Source organism: Camelus bactrianus, chromosome 8, assembly GCF_048773025.1.
Source record: "Camelus bactrianus isolate YW-2024 breed Bactrian camel chromosome 8, ASM4877302v1, whole genome shotgun sequence".
NCBI classification, from domain to species: Eukaryota; Metazoa; Chordata; class Mammalia; order Artiodactyla; family Camelidae; genus Camelus; species Camelus bactrianus.
Window position 1 is genome coordinate 43,563,417 of NC_133546.1, and position 7,842 is coordinate 43,571,258.

At 37.8% G+C, this 7,842-nt stretch overlaps 1 long non-coding RNA gene across 3 annotated transcripts in view; it reads left to right on the forward strand.

Moving 5' to 3' along the window:
• The window catches only part of LOC123619779 (uncharacterized), a 36,674-nt gene extending 29,558 nt beyond the window's left edge, over positions 1 to 7,116 (forward strand). For all 3 annotated transcript variants that reach the window (XR_012508667.1, XR_012508668.1, XR_006728457.2), the window contains exons 2-3: positions 4,700 to 4,859; positions 6,975 to 7,116. This is a non-coding gene — a long non-coding RNA (uncharacterized LOC123619779). The remainder of the gene's footprint in view (positions 1 to 4,699; positions 4,860 to 6,974) is intronic.
• Positions 7,117 to 7,842: the final 726 nt, after the last annotated feature.

Genomic DNA, 7,842 nt, shown 5'->3' on the forward strand with positions numbered 1-7,842 from the left:
GTGGCCCAATTCCTGGGAATCCCCACTCCTTCCCCAGGGTAGTTGGAATAATCCTCTCACTTGTTAGCATATGAAAACTAGCAACACCTGGTGGTCGAGCTCTCTCTTGCCTTCCAAGATGGCCCAAGCTCTGTCTATGGAGTGTATATCTACCTTTACTTTAACCCCCTCTATCCCCCCTTCCCCATGTACATCTCTCTAAATAAATCTTTTACTTAACTATGGCTCACCCTTGAATTCTTTCCTGTGCAAAACCAAGGACCCTCACTTGGTGGGGCATGTCCCAAGGACTCAACTGAGACCTGGGATAAGGCCATCCACTCATGCCCCCCCCCCCCTACTTTTTCCTGTATCAATATGAATGGAGTGGCTGATTCATGTGGTAGGTGTCTTCTTAGCTTTTTAAGTGACTGATAAAACTTTTTCAGAGTGGGTGTACCGAGCATGTATGGGAGTTCCAGTGGCTACACATTATCTCCAACACTCCAACCTTTTTTAAAAATAAGCTTTGAGGTATAATTCACATACCATACAATTCACCCATTTATTTAAAGCATACAGTTACACTGTTTTTAGTGCATTCACAGAGATGTGCATCTGTTAACAGTCAGTTTTAGAACATTTTCATCACCCCAAAAAGAAACCTCCACATCCACCAGCAGTCATTCTCTTGCCAACCCTCAACATCATCCTATTCAACCATTAATCTACTTTCTATGAATTTGCTTATTCTGGACATTTTATGTAAAGGGAATCATTATAATATATGGACTTTTGTGACTAGCATCTTACATAATGCTCTCAAGTTTCATTCATGTTGCAGCATGTATCTGTACTTTATTCCTGTTTATGGCTGAATAATATTCCTCTGTATGGATATACCACAAATCCATTCACCAGTTGATTGACATTTAGGTTAATGCTACACTCCAACCTTTTAAATTGAAGACATTTTTATAGGTATGTAGTGGTATTGAGATTTTAGTTTGCATTTTCCTAACGATTAAAAATGCTGTATGTCTGGAAATGTGTTTATTTGGTTTTTGAAAGGTGTTTTCACTGTGTAGAGAATTCTAGGTTGAGTTTTTTTCTTTCATTCCTTTAAAAAACATTGCTCCACTGTTCCAGCTTGCACTGATAGGACATCTGCTACCATCTTTATCTTTGTTCCTCTGTAGGTAATGTATCTTTTTTGTTTCCCATTGGCTGTTTTTAAGATCTTTTTTTTTAATCGCTGATGTTAAGCAATTTGATGTTTCTTCTTGTTTCTTGTGTTTGGGGTTTACTGAAATTCTTGGTACAGTGAGATTTTAGTTTTCATGAAATTTGGGAAACTTCCAGCCAGTCTCCCTTCAAATATTTTTGCCCTTGAGGAACTCCAGTCACATGTGTATTTGGCCTCTTGAAGCTGTTCTATGCCTTACTGATGCTGTCCCTTTTTCTAGCCCCCCCCCCTTTTTTTTGGATAGTTTCTATCCCTGTCTTCAAAATTCAATCATCTGAATTATGTCTAGGTCCACTTTGATTGACTTTTCTTGTAAGACCCTCTAGGACACCTTAAGGATTTTGGCTTGAAAAGGAGTGAAATGGGGAACTACTGGAAGATTTTGAGCAGAGGGTCTTACACTTTTCATTCCTTCTCACTATGTCTTGCACTTCTGGTTCAGTAAATATTTGTGGATTGATTTCAGTGGGAGCCATGTGTGAAAATGCTGACTTAAAATTAGTGATGTAATTAATTCTGACAGCAAGCTTTTGACAGCAAGACTCACTTTATTGAATCTGAGTTGTACACTTGAAACTAATATTGAAAATCAACCATACTTCAATTAAAATAACAATTAAAAAAGACTGTCCTACAATTGTAGTTATTTGAAACAGGATGATGTACTTTTCAGTTGAAACTTTGTTCTTCTAGGTGAGTGTTACACTTATTTCACATGTATCTTAATAACATGTTTTATTATGTCTAATAAAATCTAGGGGGGCATGTAGCTCAATGGCAGAGTACATGCTTAGCATGCATAAGGTCCTGAGTTCAATCCCCAGTACCCCCATTAATAAATAAACCTAAGTACCCCCTCAAAAAAAATCTTCTAAAAATTACCCCAAATTATTGTCTTAATATAGAGTTCATCTCCTCAGGAAAGGTAGTACCAGCACACAAATATTTTTCAAATCAACAACCTCTTGAACAAGTGAGCTGTGTTGTGGGGGTCACATCTGCCCCCAGACGCGTTTGGATCCCTGTTTTATCAAGGTCCTGACTTCCACAAAGATGGGAAAACGACCCTCATGCCATATCTCCCCTCTCCTGTTCCCCAGTTTCTAAAGTAAAGCTCTATTAGAGCTGCTAAATGTCTGCTTACTCACATCAGCCCCAAAATGCTACCAGTTTGCAACCAGATAAGTACAGAAACCGAGGGCGAGCGTTTAAGCTTGGGTAATATTTGACAGAGTAATTTTTTAAAAAATCAGGCTGTATCTTTTAAAAAAATTCATTTTCATAGCAATCGACTTATTGCCATTTACAGTTTACAGTCTGTGACAGACTGGAAATAAAAACTGGCCCTTCGTGTCAAAATTTAAGAAACACTGTCTAGATGATCCTTTAGCCCAGATCTCTTCAGAAAAAGGCCCAGTGATTTCCTCATCAATCCAGTCTTGTCTTTTTGACTGTGAATGCCATTGGCCTCAGTCTCTGAGCCTACCTGGTCTCATGGTGACCTTGCCTCCATTCTATTTCCGCCTCAGGGCCGAAGTGCAGTATACTCAGCTCAACATGCCTCCACAGGCCTGTGCCTGCCCAGCAGAGGCTGTCTTCTAAATTCTCACTACTGTCCCTGCATGGTTTAGATTATGGGAGGTGGCTCAGGGAATCGGTGAGCAACAGCAGAACACTTTTCTGTTAGATACTCTTACTATTCAAATAGTTCATGTACGTTGTAGAAATATATAAGGAGGGGGAAGGTATAGCTCAAATGGTAGAGCACACACCTAGCATGCACAAGGCCCTCGGTTTAAGCCTCAGGACTGCCTCCATAAACTAAATAAATAAACAAACCTAATCACACCCCCCCCCAAAAACCTAAAAAAAAAGTCACCTAGAAGATGATTTTAAAAAACCCGATATTAAAATATATATATAAGGGGAGGGTGTGGCTCAGTGGTAGAGCGCATGCCTAGTATGCAAGAGGTCCTGGGTTCAATTAAAAAATAAGTAAGCCTAATTACTCCCCCCCCGAAAAATAAAATATATATATAAGGAAAAACACCCATAATTCCATCACCTACAGGACACAGTTGAACTTGTACCTATTATTACATGCTTTTGTGCATATCTATAAATGCCTATTGTATGTGTGCATTAGAAACAAGTTGATCATTTACTATTGTTGCGTAACTTGCTTTTCTCCCTTGACATGTTATAGACCCTAAAGACCCACAAGTCTGTGGTACGCACGTTAAGTGTTTCTTTTAGTAGTAATAAAGAAGTCTGCTGAAAAGGTGGTTCTTTATGAAAGTGCCCATAACCTCACAATCCCAATATAGCAAATTTGGGTTTCTTTTTCCACCCTTTGGCTCGTTAAACTCAACATATCCAAAAGCAGACCTGCTATCTCCTATCCCCACCCTCCTCCCTCTCTTGAGTTGTCAGAGCCAAACCAGAAAACCAGACCTTTTACTTTAGTGTCTCTTATCATTTTGTTTCTGACTTCTGTTAGTTATAACATTTATCTCGCCTCTTGCAGGAGTATAACTGGTCTCCTGATATCTAGCCGAACTTTCTGCAGTCCATTTTGAAGCTCCCGCTAAGATTCTTTTTTGCCCTTTAAATTTACCTGCAAATTAAGTTTCTTGAAGAAATTATGCAGAAATGTTATTACACAGAAATCTTTAGCTGGGAACAGTTTCTAGAGTCAGCAGTGAGCCGCTATAGCCAGTACTCCCAAGCAAGAGGATCTATGCGTCTATCCTTGGGGGCAGGGGCTGAGGGGGAAACACAATCCAAATGTAGCACCAAAAATATCTACTGGCCATCCTCGCACCATCTTAACCACTTTTCCTCCTCCCTCCACACTCAGCAACTCCACCTAAAGGGAGATCTCACTATTTCTAGAGCAAGCAATTAGCACCTTGATCTCTGAAAAAAAAAGATCTGCTGAGAACACTACAGCATTGCTAGTAAGTGTATTCCCACAGCTATTAGCTCAAAGGCTTCTTCCATTAACCCTTTCCCAACCTTCCTAGGCAACAGACTCCCCGGTGCTCTTGCAGCACTTGTCTCTATCAGATCACTGTTTACACATCTACTTCCTTTACTAGGAGATCCTAGGAGGGAGGGGCAAGTGATTGTCTTATTTTTATATTCTAGCATCTAATTCATATTCAGTATTTTTAACTGACTAAACATTCATGTAGTTTTACCTAGTTAGTATAGTGAACACATTTTCTTTACAATCTTAATGTACATCATGACCAGACCAACTAACTGGCATCCTAATTTTTGACATCTCGCTTGTTTCTACAAGTGACTTTGTAGATAGCTATCTGTCTACCTATTTCAAGTTAAAAGTGCATTGCCAGATGCCAGGTATCTTCCCTAGGAACTATTTTCCAGGCTACTGTCATTCAATTGGTGTATATTTCCATAAAAGCTGCACCAGGATTAATTTCATTAATTCTCCTTATTTTGCAGGCTTTGACTCCCTGAAAATTAATGAAGGCTGGTTGGGGAAAATGTGAGTGGGAAATACCTTGAGCCTGCTTGAAGCACCAGGTGAAGGACATCAAAGAGCTAAAACTGAAGTCAAAAGAAGCAAATGCCCTATCGAGGATGGGGAATTAATTCCTGAATTGTAAGTGAAGTAGATGAAGTAACACAATTCCCAGGACTTAGGTGTAAAAGGGACTTATTTGGAGAAGGTTTAGCTGAGAGATTGCACAGTAGTTAAGAAAATGAGCCAGAGTTTGAATCCAGACTCATTTCTACTTGTGCAACCTTGGGCAAAGTTACTTTAAACAGGACAGTGTTTTGGGAGTCTGTTTCAGTCCTAGGTTTTCATTAACCAAACCCCCCAAGGACAGGAAAAGTATCTTAATAGAGTAAGAGAGACAAACCATATGGTCATTTCAGTATTTCAATGGATGCAAAATAAAGTGGGGGGAACTGCAAAAATTCAACATGCATTAATAAGAAAAACACAGAAAACTATAAACCAAAGTAGTCTATGTAAAAGGTACCCATCTAGGCATCCACATAAAACCAACAGCAAACATTCCTCATGGAATACTGAATTCCTGAATTTCTTTCTTCCTAAAATTAGGACAAGGCATATGCCCTCAAGAGAGGACCAAGAGAAACCTGAGGCAAGGAAAGCCCCTAGGGAGCAAAATGCAAAGGATGCCCACTTCACCACCCTGAGAGCACCTCCTTGAATTTTGCTCCCTAGGGGTCTTCCTAACCTCACCTTAATCATAGCCTGCTCTTACCGCATATACACAACATGTATTTGAGTCCTAACCAAAGTAATAATAATAAAAAAATTTTAAACCCAGTGAGCTTAGCAAGGTCTTGTGATACAAAAAAACAAAAAACAAACTTAAAAGAAATGGTGTATCTATAAATTAGCAATTGGAAACAAATTGATCCTATTGACAGTTTTTAATGTCAAGAAACCTAAAATAGCTATAAATTAATCAAAAGCACAAAACATTACACAAAACATTGCTGAGAAAAATCAGAGGTGACAAATGGACAACTCAATCCTAATTATGTCCATCAGGCTTTTAGAAAATAAAAGTTGACATGTTCATTTTAATATTTACACAGAAATACAAAGTACATGAAATTGTCAAAGCAATAAGCAGACCTACACTTACATGGTCAACCAAATATTTTAAAAAAGCATCAAATTAAATGGAAATAGCACAAATGGTGCTGGATTAACTATATGATCATACGGATAAAAATGAACCTCAATCCCTACCTCATACCATAGAAAAATTTGACCACAGATGTAAAAGCCAAAAATTAGAAAAGCTTTTACAACAAAACAATACCACCATCACAATGTGGAGAAAGGCAGATTTATTGAGAAAGAAAAGATAAGATCCATTTAAAAAGTGATAAATTAAGGCTGTTAAAATTAAGAATTTCTACCCACCAAGACACTATTAGGAAAATGAAGAGGGAAAGACCAACTAGGAGAAAATATTTACAAAATACTAGACGAAGAAATCATATCAAAAATAGTCATATCTCCTTAATAAAAAGAGCCAACCTAATTTTATAATGTACAAAAATTTATTCCCATTCAAAGAATATACTAATGGCCAATAGACATGAGAGCATGTTCCTTACGCAGAGAAACACAGATAAATAAGATACTACTACATACCCAGAAGCCACAACAAAAATACTTTTATGCAAATATTTATAGCAGCTTTATTCAATTTTCCAAAACTGGAAACTAACAAAATTTTCATTAATAGGTGAATGGCTAAGCAAATTGTGGTACATTCATACAGTGGAATACTACTCAGCAATAAAAAGAAATCCATGGCTCAATGTCTCAAAATTTTATACTAATGAAAGCATTATGTGATTCAATTTAGTTTCAGAGTGGAGAGGGGGAATCCTAGTCGTGAAAAAATTTGGAGAGTAATTAACTTGAGAGTGGGATAGTGCTTAGTTGCTTAGGTAGGGATATAAGGGAAACTTCTTTTGTCCTGATATGGCTGTGGGCTAAAAATACCCATTTTTCAGAAGTTTCAAGTTGTAGTGAAGATTTGTGTGTTTCAATCTTTACCTAATGTGTGTGTGTTTGTGTGTAGCAAACGGATGCACCAAAGTAGACTTGAGGACTGTTGAAGCTAGAGTATGAAGGTTCAATATACTATTTTGTTTATATGCTTGAAAAGTCTCTAATTAAAATGTTTAAATTACAAATCTCAATTTTCTGGGTTCCTAGATCACATTTCCAACAACTTAACGGACATCCCTTAAAATTACCAGCGGTTTTCTATGACCCTGCCCCAAGTTCATCCTAGGTTTCTGGTTTGAGCGCCCAGGAAAATGGTGGACTGCAGAAAGTAGTTTGAAGAGAGTTCAGTATTGGGGTAAGAATTGACACTTGTCATCTTGTAAAGGACTAACAAAAGCACACTTTAAGGGGCAAAGGAGAGTGGGAAGAAAACTAGAAAAGTATAACAAACTGATGGAAAAGTGTTAAGAAAGAAGTAATTAACGGTAGAGTTGCCTGCAGGTAACTCAAGAGTCTCTGAGGTAGGAATGGGTGGATGGAATCCAAAAGACCAATACTTCTGCTATGAAAAAGAGAAAAGTAGGTGAGAATATAAAGTTTGAAGGTGGGGAGCCAGGAAATGGTGAGTTATTTGGCTAGGACAATAAAAACGAAGTCCTTTATCTTTCAAAGTGATATCACATTTACCACTGAATCTGAATCTGATCAGTTAACACAATGACTGCTCACTGATGTCTGCCAAACTCACTTACCTGTTCTTGTAAAAGAATCTGGTGTTGTAGGTATTGCACACATCTGTAATATCTTGCTTTTCTAGGATCAACTCTTCTTTATTCAGATTTGATAATATTCTGACTAAGCTTATTCTGAGAAAGCTTATAGTAGATATTAAAGAACTGAAATTTTGCTAAATGATCATGAGATATGTACCTGCATGGCAAAATGATCAAACTTCATCCCCACCCCACCGCTAAGAGCCTATTCCATAATAAATGTTGGAACATTCCACCTTCAAACTTTTTACGAGAATTCTCTAGCTCAAAATTCAAAATGCATCCTTATTCTCACTGCTTAA